The following is a 14,513-nucleotide window of genomic DNA, read 5'->3' on the forward strand; positions in this document are numbered from 1 at the left end:
GGAGGTGAAAGGCCTGGCCACCTCCAGAGAGTCCTGAATTGGGGGCATCGGAGGGGGTTGTGTGTGGTTGCATCCTGGCACCACCCTGTTTCCTCATGCGGAAGGGCCCCTTGGAGTGAATGTCCGGTGCCTTCCCCCCACTGTGACCATGCTTTAGGTCCTGAGGATCAATGGGTTGGGTGATGGAGTGCAACTTCTGGGCAAGGAAAGCCATTGAGTCCCTCATTCCTGTCTGCTGCTTCTGCTCCTCCCTGCACATGTGGACAAAGTCCCAGTTTGCTGACTTCACAGAAGCCTCTCCTGCCTGGGGCTGATTAGAAGCCTGGTCTCTGACAATGCCCTCGGCCTGGGGCATTTCTTCCTGAGCCAGCTGCAGAGCTGTTGCAGTGAGGTGCCCACCAGATTGTGACTGAGCTGTCAGCATCTGAGCTGGTGCGGGGGTGCAGGAGGCAGACTGCTTACATTGAGGCCTCCGTCCATTTGTCCTGGGTGGTCAAGAAAGTAGCCTCTGACAGAGCCAGCCGTTTAACTGCAGGAGATGGTGGAGATGATGGCAATATCTGTAAAAGAAAGAAGAGAAAACGAGTGGTGATGTTTAGCAAAGAATTACACCTAAAGTGGGGCTACTATGAGGGCTGCAGTGGAATGAAGTGTGAGACTTACCTAGTTGGCAGGACATGGTTGTCTTGATATCCCAGCAGAGGTGGTTTTGGTCTTGTCTTGTGAAAACCAGGTTTTTCTCCTCAGGGTGGGTCAGGAAGTTAATGTTGGACACCACTCTATTGGAACAGGCTCTCCCTACCCTGTAATGGGATGTTTTCCCCTGTAATGAGAGAAGGGGTAAAATTGAGATGAGGTGAAAGTGGGTGGCACAGCTGTTAGTGTTGATGCAGATGGGTTAAAGTCGGTGAGGTGTCCCAGGTAGACTCCACAAAGGCCATGCAATGTTAGTGGTGTTGGGCTGGGGATACAGTTGGGATGGGTGACTGTGAGTGAGGGAAGATGTTGCAGTCAATGGTGGGAGCGGTAGAGCATGAGCCTTGATAGGAGGTGGATACAGTTTTAGGGTGGCTGAGATGTAGCAGAGAGAAGAGCATGGCACTTAACCTGGCTTGGCAAAGAAAGTCATTGACCTTCTTCTGGCACAGCTGGCAGTTCTTCTACACCGTGGAGATGACCCTGACCCATGCTGCCAAGGTCTGACAGTGTGGCCACCTTTGCAAATCCTCCAGAAAGAGGACCTACCTCCTTTCCACCACCCCATGAACCTGGACCTCCAGGTTCCTGTCAGAGAATCATGCTGCTGCCTACCCCTGAGCAGGGCAGCTTCAGAATGCTGGTGCTAATTGGGCCACATGGTGGCCTTTTAAAAATGGCGCGGGTGCCAGGAATCCTATCTTTTGGCAGATGCCCACTGCATGGCGAGTTGTTCTGGGTTTTGCACATGGTAAGTCAGGGCTGGACTTGAATGTGAGGGTCACCACAGAGATGCGGTAGATAGATAATGGGGCAAGGTTGCTCATGATATGTGAGACATCTGGTTAGGCCTCATGGCAGAAATCCCTCCAAAGACTTGATCCAACTCAAGCTTAGCCAAAGATGTAAGATTCAGCCCAATGTAACTCATTTGACAGGAATAAAATACAGACACTTAATCAATTAAAACAATATGATCACACTCAAGAATAAAATCAATAGGTGTTCTTAACTTTTACTTTCGTTAGGATTTATTTTAGATAGATAGCTATTCTGTAAAGTACAATCAGTTACATATTAATTATTTGACAATACAAATATAAACTGAGCCCAGAATAATTCCAAAGAATTAGTCTTTTGGATTTATTTCATATGTATTGGTTTGTTGCCTGGACTGATACAGTCTAGAATAAAACTATATCCTTAAATTGCATTGTGCAGATTTGATTAGGTCAAACATACTTCCTTCACAAGCCTATGCGATGTCAGTAAAGTTTATGGGAAAACACAGGCCTCCAAAGGTATTTAGTAACCTGCTGGACATAAATAATGTCCCTGTTCGCTGCACTATTAATGGGAAAAAAATGTGCATAGAGCATGGTCATCCCAAGGGGTGGGTTGATTGAACTTGGCCTTTTGGCCTTACGTAAGGGTAAACGATGTTAAACATGCAGCTAGGGACAGTACAATGCGACTGCAAGGGATATCTTGTTACAGTAATTTCTAATCATGGTGACTATCAACAAGACCTATGAAGAAAACAAGATCTATTATGTTATTTGTCAGTGCGTTGCAGCAGTATTCACTCCAGTTGTTCTTGGGGTCAATTAAAGTTGTTACTTTTCTGTGGCTGGGATTAAGCACATCATAAATACAATCATGAACTCAGATTCCCTGCCGAACTAATGAAGGTATGGCGTGAATGGATTCAGGCCATAATAAACTAACAATCCAGGGGATAGAATGTATATCTGATGCATGGTGGTCCTAGTGGCAACATTCAGTTCAGTTGCTGGTGACCGAGGGAAACAAACATTAACAATCCTGTTAATGCTCTGACTTCGGTTTCAATTCAAAAAAGCCATAAATAATTTCATCCCAGATTTAGATGATTTATCAGATTGATAAGAATTCTTGTTTGAATCTGTGGTGGAGTAAAGGGATGGCTTAACTATTTTGCTAAGAATATCAAAAGTCACGCTGTTGGGACAAAACTTAAGCTAAAATGAGGAAAAAGGAGTAATTTAATTCAAGAACTGGTTAGTTTTACAAGTCGAAGACTGCAAGAGGAAGGGAAGATTGTGTACAGTTCCACAGCCTTGGAATCCCAGTAATGAATGAGTTAGAATGAATAGGAAAGGAGTTTTAATTTCAAGACAATGCAGATTAAAGGAGAGGAATATTGGTTCAATCAAATATGCAACATATGTTGTACTAATACAAACATTGTTGTGTATGAACTCTGCAATGACATTGAACGTGTACAGTTTTGGGGGCACTCTGGGTTCATCAAGCAGTTCACAAAGATTTCCAGTGAAACGTTAACCTAACTGGAATTTGAGATGTGCATTTAGCCTCAATGAAAACTCCAATCTTATTATGAGCATATGACATTATTACCTTTAGTACTGTAAGTGAGGTCTAAACATAACAAATGTTACCAACAGCATTGTAAATTGAATTCTGTCAATGCATTTTAAAAATACTGCTCTAAATGCCATAGCATGGTAAAGTTTCTTCATTAGAGAGGTTAAAGGTTGTTTGGAAGAGAACATGAAAACAGAGATCAGAAACTTATACCAACAGATATCCATTCCCACGGTAATTGGAAATAATTAAAACCAAGAACTGGGAACTTAAAAAGTAATGAGCTTCACTTTTGCATTTCTGATTATAAAAACATATGCTTGTCTAATGTTTAGTTCAATTAATTTCTCCCACCCCCTTTTAAACAACTCAAATATATGGCCTGTAGTAGACTTTTATAGTAATTCAAAGTGACAGCAATAAAAAATAATTAGGCTTTATCATTCTTTCTCTTCAATGTTTTTCACAGATTCATTGGGGAATTTGCTGCCTTTGATTTCCCTTCTCTGCAATCAAAATGGAACCAGGGGAGTCTTGCAGTTTGATGCTAAGACATGAGTAAGTCTTTGTTGATTTTGACAGCATTTTAAGACAAGAAAGGGAGGATAATAACAACACATCTGCACTAAACATCAGTAGTCAGTTCACCTGTGAAATAATGGAGGCTCATCCTGTGATGCCTGTCTATTGCCTTCTGAGTATAGAGAAGGTAATCACAGTTTTCACCCAGCTGCCTTGCAATCAGATTGATTACATAACTCACAAACCAATACTAGTGTGCCGTCTGTTGTTTTGTTGCTGGTTTAGTCACAGGTAGGTTTTGGTATCAGAAGAAGTGGAGAGAGGAAAGCTTTTAATACGATCTGCTTTCATATAAAAAGTTGAGCTTTCCTCCTAATTTAGTTTGCTGCACTTTGCAGACCCTAAAGAGCTGTCACTGCACAGGATTTCATTGCTTGCACCTGCTAAAACATTTGTGGTATTTGAAAGTGAGTGAAACACATTTGCTTTTCATTTTATCAGGCTTCAAAAATCTTTTGAAGTGTTTAATAGCAGGCCAGAAAAGATTTTTTGCCTCTTAATCATTTACTTGTAGGGCACATTCTGCACTGGTAGCCTGTCATGCAGAAAACGAGGTTAGACTGTTTTTATTAAGTGCTGCGTGCCAAGTCAATGTTCATTAGAGGTGTTTTAAAAGCTTCAATGTTGTTATTTATGAGGAATACAGAAAATGTTTGGCACTATCAAAAATAAAGCTAAAGATAAATAAATAACAAAGATTTCTCCATATCTACACATTCTGATTAAGGGATGGGTTATTAGGGAAGTTAAAAAAAAACTGTTTTCTATTTAAAGCAAATAAATTACACCTGTTTTCCTGGCATTGGCTGGTACGGTTACCCACTATTTTAATCAAATTATTGCATTTGTTCTTCTGCATATTTCTCTCCTACATGACCTCAAACTTCCCGTGAACCACAGCCTGAACAAAGGCCGCCCACTGTCTTTGCAGTAAATCTGTTGTCTCCCTCTTAGGCCCTCAACCTGGGATCATAGATCACCCTGTAACCCAGCTTGCTTCAATTTACTCAATTAACTCTGGTAAAGTCCTTGTAACTTTTGCAGATGTTTCTTTATTATTAGGGCCTATAGTGTACATGTGAGATCATAAGCCTGAGGTTACAGCAAGGTTGGGGGGGGGGGAAGGGTAACAACTGTGCGGTCTAGCGATTCCTTCCCTCAGGGGTTAAAAAGTTGCTTTTAAATGTTTTAGATGCGATCTCTTGGTAAAGCAGAAAAAAAGAGATGCTATCAGAATCAGGAACAGCTTGTGTAGAATAACTATTTCACATCTATGTGAGATAATGTTTTGATTAACAGATGTTTAATTGACCCATCCATCATGAAAAGAACTTGCCTAGAAGTCACTATGGATAAGTAAATTATTAGCAACCCTGCAGGTGTTGGACTTCCAGCTCTATTACTCTTCTGCAATGGATCTTCTGAAGATTCTGTGTGCGTCAGTGATTTATATCCAGTAGTGAATCTACAGTAACCAGACATGGTTTGTTCAATTTTTTTTCCACAAACACATTTAATTGAACAAAGCTCCTTGAGATGTTCACTTATTGACTTCATACCTGTAGGATGAGCAAAAGTCACGTCGTTCAGCAAGTTGCAATATTTTTGACTCCAGCCTTGGCTGTTTCATAAATGAAAATTGGTAAACTTGCAGCTCAATCTTGAATCAATTTAAAAACAGTTATAATTCAATATTTTAGGAGGGAGAACTCTAATAGGACTTTTTTTTAAACTTTGTGAGATACCAATCACAGAATGGAAGAAAGGAACAAAAACAATAACAACAAATTCTCAGCTGCCCTCAGGACATGGATTTGTCGACTGCAGTAATTGTAAGCAACATTATATGATCCCATAAATTCTTGCTTCTCTGTCATTCATTAACACTTTTCTATACAGCACCCTGTAAAGTTCTTACCAAAGGTTGTGAGTAAATAGTTTCTTCTGAAATGTGTGCCCATTTCTTTATAATTACTAAGATTAAAATTGCAAAACATTATTAGTGTCCATGTAAATATCAATACATGTTTTACTTCTCTGCTGAAAAACTATACATATTAACAGAATGCTAGTAGCAGTTGACAATGGTCATCAGTGCATCACCTCAGAGAATTGACCACTCAGTCCAAAAATTAAGGGTATATTTGTAAAATTACCTTTCTAGGTCAATAAGTAACTTTGGCATATGAAATAATGCTTACCAAGCATTTTTATGCAAAAAGTGGTATACAGATGTTTAAAAAAAGTAAATAACCTGTATTCATACAGTGCCTTTCACAATGTCCCAAAGAACCTTATAGCCATTGAAGCGCTTTCAAAGGAGTTACAGTTGTAATGTAAGAAACACAAGACACAAGCAAATCTCCACAACAGCAATGAAATAATGACAGATAGTTAGTTTTTAATGATGTAGGTTGAATAAGGGCTCGGGGAAGAATAAGCCTGCTTTCTTTCAAAACAATTCCAATCAAACTTTTACATCCGGCTAAGAGGAAAGATGGTTTAATGCCTCGCGAAACACTCCACCTCTGCAGTTTGGCACTTGTTTGGAGCTGCACTGGCATGTCATTTCAGGAGTACACTTAAGGTGGCGCACTGCAGGGAGTATGCTACCCGTAATATACACATAGCTTGGAGGGTGAGTTGAAGTAGTAACACATTGAAAGATTCAGATGACTACAGAAACTGCTAAAGAAAAGGTGTCATTTATCAATGTCTGAACAATATGCACATCTGAAATACATTGCTGTTTACAAACATATTTCTTTCAATAAAATAATGAAGTCGCCTGATGAAAGCAGGTGAAGGCGATGGAGTTATGTGGAAAGTACATGCATAATGTGCAGATTTACATAAATTGAAGTGATACAAGGTCTGTTGACTCAAACTGTAGTTTTAAAGATCGGCATAGAGGAATAACATCCATTATAGAGTCGTAGAGTCATAAACATGGAAACAAACCCTTCAGTTCAACTCGTCCACGCCAAACATGTTTCCAAACTAAACTAGTCTGACTTGCCTGCATTTGGCCCATATTTCTCCAAACCTTTCATATTCTTGTACTTATCTGAATGTCTTTTAAATGTTGTAATGCCCTTCACATTTTTTTAAAACTTTCTCCTCTCATTGTCTATATTGTGTAGTACAATGAATTCTTTGACCATTACAATGGCTCAGAGTAATACTGACCCCAAGACTGTCATTTACCCAGATTCAGAATTTCCAACTATTTGGAAATTTTAATGGTGAAATCTGGACATGTGGAATTTGGCCACCCCAGCACCTGTTTTAAAAATAATAAATGGAACACTTCAGTCTTTAACACTGCCAGTAAGAAGGTCATGCCCATTGTTAAAGCTAAAATGTGGTGTGTAGTTTTCATACCTGAAGCAAATAAAGCACTACTGGACTGAAGCCTCCATTGTAAGATCAGTTTACCCTGAGTTAGCCTTCAGGAAAACCAAGTTTACAGGTGATCCTTGAAAGGACTGCTGCAGGCCATTTCCAAAAAGACAAGTTTTAGAAATATATTTACCTGTATGTTGGTACTGGGAAGACTAGGAATCAACCTCACAATCCTATATTTAAAGAATGTGGGGGACTGTTGGCTAGAACTCAACCTCACCAATCATCTCTGCTCCTTATTCCCTGACATCGCCTGATCACTATCACTAGTTTCTTGGTCACTACTATATAGAGTCATACAGCTATAGAGCAAGGAAACAGAACCTTCAGTCGAACTTGTCCATGCAGACCAGATATCCTAAATTAATGTAGTCCTATTTGCCAATATTTGGCCCATATCCCTCTAAACCCTTCGTATTCATATACTCATCCAGATGCCTTTTAAATGTTGTAATTATACCAGCCTGCAACACTACCTCTGGCAGGTCATTCTGTACATGCTCCACTGTCTGTGTGAAAAGGTTGCTCCTTTCTTAAAATTTCCTCTCTCACCATCACGTATGCCCTCTGGTTTTGGACTCCGCTACTCTGGGGAAAAGACCCTGGCTATTTACCCCGATCTCATCTCTCCACTTCCTTTCCCTTAAATTTCAGAGCCACAGTGGTACCTAGAGCTGCCAGATCTTCATTGCCTGTTATGTAGCTGGGTGCCAGTTGCTTTTTGCAGTTTGGTGGTTTTAGAGAAATGGATTCACAATGAAAATTACACCTTGCTTTACACTATTCTGCATTTGGATTTGGCTGGCCATAACTGACACACTACCTCATGAATATCCTAACAGAAAGAGGCTATTCTTTCACCACCACAGCTGAGAGAGAAATTGTCCTTGACATCAAAGAGAAGCTCTGCAATGTTGCACTGGACTTTGAACAGGAGATGGCCACTGCTGCTTCCTCCTCCTCGCTGGAGAAGAGCTGGGAACTGCCTGATGGGCAGGTAATTACAATTGGTAATGAATGATTTAGATGCCTTAAGGCTCTCTTCCAACTACCTTTCTTGTGTATGGAAACCTGTGGTATCCATGAGACCATTTCCAACTCCATCATGAAGTGTGATGCAGATATCAGGAAGGATCTGTATACCAACACTGCCTTGTCTAGGTGTTATAATTATGTATCCCAGTATTGAAGACTGTATGCAGAAGATCACAACTCTGACTCCAAGCACCATGAAAATAAAGATTACAAACAGAGCTTTGCACCCCACTAATCAGGTGCAGAAAATTTCAATGCCATGATTTTCAGTTGTTAGTAAAGTTAACTATCAATAAATTATTCAATGACTAATGTATTCCAACTAGTTGGAGGCTAGTTAGCTCAGTTGACTATATAGCTGGTTTGCGATGCAGAGTAATGCCAACAGTGTGGCTTCAATTCCCACACCAGCTGAGGTCACCAAAGAAGGACTCTGCTTCTCAACCTCTCCCCTAATCTGAGGCGTGGTGACCCTTGGGTCAAACCAGCACCAGTTGTCTCTGTCTAAGAGACAGAGTAGCCCGATGTTATGGGGCTGCTCAGGATGAACTGTGACAAGAAAACATTGCATCTGTCTCTAGACCTTCTTCGCAAAAGCACATTATGTGAGGAGGTAGACAGCAGTCTCTTCCCCACCACAGCCACCTCGAGGGCAATGGATGGAGGGATTGAGAATTCAAGTGTGTAGGAAAGATCTGATGTGGAGGACCTTTCTCACCACCAGTCAAGCTAGATCTTGCTGTTTGTAAGTTCTGGAGATGAAGTATTCTGCCAAATTACTTTAACAGTCTGCTCATGGAACAACCTGACAGGATCGACCCTTTCCTTTCTCACAGGATCTTGAGGATGCTGCGTGCTGATCACTGCAGAAGGAGCCTATGGTCATATGTGTTTTTCTGCATAACATTCTCCGTGAGGAACAGGTGATACAACATAATCCAGCTACTGACAGTGGATCTTAGCAGAAGACGGTGATATTGTCTATGTACAGGAAAGCTTTGACTAGAGTGACCCCATGATCAGGATACAGAGATCAGTCATCCTTCCTGATAAACACAGTACCAGAAATTTGAAGTTGTCTTTGTAAATCTGTTCTTGTGATTTTGGGAATTCTCTCAGTGCCTCCAGATCCATTTTGTAACCTGATGTCCAAAAATGTACACAGTATTCCAAGTGTGGCTTAACCAAGGTTCAATATAAGTTTAACATAACTTCTCCATTTTTGAATTCTACCCATCTAGAAATAAAATTTAGAACTAATTTGCTTTCTCTAATGGCCTTATTAACCTGTGTCAGCACTTCTAGTGATCTGTATATTTGTACTTCCAGCTTTGTTTGTTTCTCTACCCCATTTAGATTCTAATTGTCTAAGTAATATATGACCTCTGTATTTTCCTTCCTAAGAGTGTAATACCTACACTTATACTGTGTTGAAATTCATTTGGCAATGATATGCCTATTCTCCACACTTTGTGCCCTTTTTTGGAGTCCTCAATATTGGCAATCTGCCCCCAGTTTAACTTTAGAATTATGTCTGTAAATTTTGAAGTTTTGTTTCTGATTCCAACTCTAAGTTGTTGTTATAAGTTCTCAGTAACAGCTGGCAAGAGAATATTGGACTGAATGGTTTCCCTGTGGGTTTTATTATGGACATCTGATTTGACTTAAAAGTGTAAATCAAAGATACCATGAATGCTCAGCAGGTCCAGCAGCATGTGTGAAGAGGAAGAGTTGTTGTTTTTGGGTTATTGATCCTTCATCAGTGAAAGGTCATCAACCTGAAATGTTAACTCTGTTTCTCTCTCTAAAGAGTCAGAAGTCACACGACACCTGATGAAGGAGCAACACTTCAAAAGCTTCGTGATTTTAAATAAACTTGTTGGACTATAACCTGGTGTCCATGTGTCTTCTGACTTTGTCCACCCTAGTCCAACATCGGCATCTCCACACCATCTCACCACAGATGCTGCCAGACCCGTTCAGCACTGCCAGCACTTGCATTTTTATTACCAAGGTTGAGCATCTGAGTTTTTTTTCACTTTGAAGTTATTACCCCAGTTTAACTGGCAGTGAGAATAATGTGGGTGAGGGCCAGGATGGGCAGTCTGAGACTCAAGACCTTTCATCCGCAAGACTCATCTAAAGCTACTTCAGTCCATTTGCTATCCTAAGCCAGCAGGAAGCAGCAGGACAGCGATGTCAGACAGGAGGTCCAAAGGAATGGTTCCTGGCAATCAGGTAAATCGCACGAAGGGAGAAGTTGGCCATCAAAGGGACCAAAGGTCTAAAGTTTCCACATTGGCTGCAGGGTGCACGTCTGTTACCCCTGGCATCATAAGGAAAGTTTTGAAGATAAAATTATTAAAAATATAAAGATTTGAGCCCTTTCACTCTGTGATAACCTTGTGTGAAAACCACAATCAGGTTAAACAATGGCAGGTTAAACAAACAATGATATCATCAAGGCCCAATCAGCATATTTAAAGTAGGATCTTGCTGCCATTCAGTGGTCCACCTTATTGCCTGCTCAGGTGAACAGTTAAATTTATTGCCTGAACTCCTGTATGTACTGTGGAAGCAATCACTACCAGCCACTGCTGACAATCTTCCTTTCTATTCTTTCAGATAAACCATAAACAAGTTAGATAGCCCCCTGGTAGGGCAATGCTCCTTTCTATATTAGGTCGAAGGACCAATTTGATTAACGGTAGTACAGGATGAACCACTAGTGAGTCTTAATAAGAAGAGGCATTTGTCTTAACAAAATGTGTTTTATTACATGACAATAATCAATATAATTTACATTGCCTAGTTAGGCATAATAAGTTTATCTGGATACAATGGGTGGGGGGGAGGGTGACACATTTATCTTCATAGGGATCTTGAGCTAGTCTCCTCTGTTCCCCATTCTAGAGTGTATGAAATCATCAGATTGAGTGGAATTTAATGCAATCTCCAACTTTAACACTTTCAGAACCGTTAGCCTATGCAACATGCAGGAGATGCAAAACAATGGTGGGTCAGTGATTTTTTAACTGATCACCCATCTGTTTTCCCCGAGGTGAGCAGTGTTAAATTTGCCCAAAGTTAAGTATTTGAATAGAAAGGCTCTTGTGGAGACCTGCATCCTAGTTTCTTTTATTTTCTTCGTAAACGTTTAAAACCATCTTCACTCGGTCATACACACAGATTTTAAGGGGAAAGAAAAGATCAAAGAAATTCTACTTCTTTCCTCCCTTCCCTGAGCAGATGTGCAATGCATATGGGAAGCCCCTAGAAACTGCGGAAAAAAATTCCGACTGATTTATTTGATGAACTAAGGTTTAACCTAGGCGATTGCTTGCAAGATATCATTATGTGTGTGATTATTAGTTTCCAGTTGAAAATGACCAGATATGGTGTGTATTCACTCCATCAATACTGAAGCATTGCTACACATCACAAGGCTGTTATGATGAAACTCCGTAAATCTTTTATATGCTTGCATCTACAGGTTTTTATTATTAAGGCGAGTCTGGGTCTATTGGGGACTAGGCAAGCATACAGTATGAATTAGGGAAAATAAATTAGAATGGCTTCTTTATAATGCACATAGGCTTTACCCCCTACTCTTTCATAATTAAATTTATTCTTAATTAAAGAGGACAAAATTCCCTAAGGCTAATGGTGTGTTTCTGCCAACACTAATAGTAAGTCCAGAAGGTAGTTCCAATAGATTCCAAAGATACTATTAGTAAAATTATTCTATATGTAAATATATATGTTTTTATTGGTTTCCCTCTTTGTGATAATTGAATTACATTTACAAAGTTATTTTACTTTTGTTCTCTGATAGGAATCAGGCATTAGAAAAACACCATCCAATAGGCATGTCTTCCTGCAGGAAGTAGATCCAGGCTCTGTTCTGTGAATGATCAGTGCCATTAATTTCATGCATTTGTTTCTGAAGCCAGTGCTGCTGACTGGAAGCAGTGCAAGTCTTTCAACAAGGTCTGAGTGGACTTGTGGAGCTCGAGGAGTGAAACCATTCACACATTTAGTGGTGTTTATGGTTATTAAGTGAGAACTCCCATTGCCTGTCAAGTGTCTGAGGCATTAAATGCCCTGATATATGGGCAAATGCAAGGCACCTCATGCCAAAGGACCCTGTCCCTGATTTTTTACTATTTTGACGTAGTTTCACAGACAAATTAAGTTATCAACTGTCCATGTTTCAATCATGTTACGCATTTTATACTACACTAACAGTCATAACGAAGATAGTTACTAATAAACTCAAAAGGAAATGCAGAAGGAGAGAGTGGTCCAAATGAGAAAACACTGCCCCGTGGATTAATTGAGACAAATAAAACAGATACATTTGAATTGCATAAAGCTATACAAACACATACGGAGAATGGAATAGATGGATTGGTTGGTTCAGATGAAGAGAAATGGCAAAGGCCTGTTTTTTTGCTTTAATCCTAATATAATGCTGTAACCGAGGAAAGCCTTCTTTCAGTGAACAAAAAGATTGAGGGAATCTAACAGTTTCTAAGTTTTTGAGGAGGTAAAAATTAATGAGATGGTATCAAGTGTGTTAATTGTGAATTATCATTATGATAACTTGTACAAGGCCCATGGGACATCTCTAATTAATCTCCCTGTGGTTTCATTGAGTATGAGCTCCTTTGGTAATAGGCAATGGCCTGTCGAAATGTAACTTACCAACTGAGCCCTTTATAAAGCAGACCCAGGGATGGGTCTGCAGAACTGTCTGTCCTGGGCTGGGACTTGTCTATGTATGCCATGAGCAGTGGCTCGATTTTGGTTTTCAATAATAAACAATATTCCTTTCCACTTGGCTTTCCTCGGTTATTGCAATCAAGAAATCAGAAATTTGAAATGAGGAATAAAGAAGGAATGATGGAAAGGAGGGAAGAGGAAGTAACCAAGGCACCTCAGAACCATCAAATGACAGGAGCATGTATCAGGAAAATGTAGAAGTGCACGCCAGGACTTTTGATCTAGTTATTGTTATGGATTGATAATCCTTGTTTAGGGCTGTGCAACCTCCCAGAATCCAGGCTGGGCATATGTCTAGAGTATGGAAATCTTAAGTGCACTTTCCAGCAGGATTTATCTGCTAGAAATTCAAAGGAGAAACCCGGGTAATATTCCCAGTTTGTTAATCATTGGAATTGAAGCATATTGTAGCATTTCATTAGTGCCTTGTCACTAATTTGGTGAGTTTACTGTATTTACAGTACATCATTTCATTCTATAAATCAATGCAATACACTATTAGAGAGCTTGTTGCTTTTATGTGCTGCTAATACCATCCATGACACTTATTTAATTCATGCAGTCAATAAAGTTAAACCTTCAATTCAGTTGTGAGGAGATTTGATATATGTTCTCAAGATCATAGGGGTCTACAGAGCTACATATGGGAAAATTTTTCTCTTACTGGAATGCAGAATGACACCAAAATGTCTAGTTTTAGTGTAGTTTAAGAGGATAAAATGATTAAAAACAGGGTAAAGTCACCATGAAGTCTCCACCATTTTAATCTCCTTCTTCATCTGAGGTGTAGTGATCCTTAAGTTAAACTCAGAGTCAGTTGTCTCTCCCTCTCTAATGAGAGAGCATCCTACGGTCCTCTGTGACCATGGCATCTGTCATAGAGTCATAGAGTCATACAGCATTGAAACAGACACTTCGGTCCAACAAGTCCATACCTAATATTATCCCAAACTAAACTAGTCCCACCTGCCTGCTCCTGGCCCATATCCCTCCAAACCTTTCCTATTCATGCACCTATCCAAATGTCTTTTAAATATTGTAATTATACCCACGTCCACCACTTCCTCAGGAAGTTCATTCCACATGCGAACCACCCTTTGTGTAAAAAATTTGTCCATCATGTCTTTTTTAAATCTCTCTCTTCTCTCCTGAAAAATATTCCCCCTAGTCATGAAATCCCCCATCCTAGGGAAAAAAACAACTACCATTAACTCCATCTATACCTCTCACTATTTTATAAACTTCTATCAGGTCACGTCTCAACCTCCTAAGCTCTAGTGAAAAAAACTCCTAGCCTATCCAGCCTTTCTTTATAATTCAAACCTTCCATACTCAGCAACATCCTGTTAAACCTCTTCTGAACCCTCTCCGGCTTGATATTACCCTTCCCATAACTGAACAATCAGAACTGGATGCAGTATTCCAGAAGAAGCCTCACCAATGTCCTGTACAATCTCAACATGACTTCCCAACTCCAATACCCAAAGAACTAAACAATGAAGGCAAACGTGCCAAATGCCTTTTTAACCACCCTGCCTATATGTGATGCAAACTTCAAAGAAATATGTACCTGCACCCCTAGGTTCCTCTGTTCTACAACACTACCCAAGACCCTACCACTAATTGTATAAGCCCTACCCTTA

The 14,513-nt window shown here is 40.0% G+C and overlaps 1 long non-coding RNA gene across 1 annotated transcript; it reads right to left on the reverse strand.

Annotated features, from left to right (window-relative positions):
• Positions 1-212: 212 nt before the first annotated feature.
• On the reverse strand, positions 213-3,789 carry LOC125485572. The gene is made up of 3 exons (XR_007264282.1): positions 3,712-3,789; positions 664-823; positions 213-560 (listed from the first exon to the last, which is right to left on the reverse strand). It is a non-coding gene; the product is annotated as an uncharacterized LOC125485572 (long non-coding RNA).
• Between the last annotated feature and the right edge of the window lie 10,724 nt (positions 3,790-14,513).

The sequence above is a fragment of the Rhincodon typus genome, chromosome 20, assembly GCF_021869965.1.
Source record: "Rhincodon typus isolate 14 chromosome 20, sRhiTyp1.1, whole genome shotgun sequence".
In the NCBI taxonomy this organism is placed as follows: Eukaryota; Metazoa; Chordata; class Chondrichthyes; order Orectolobiformes; family Rhincodontidae; genus Rhincodon; species Rhincodon typus.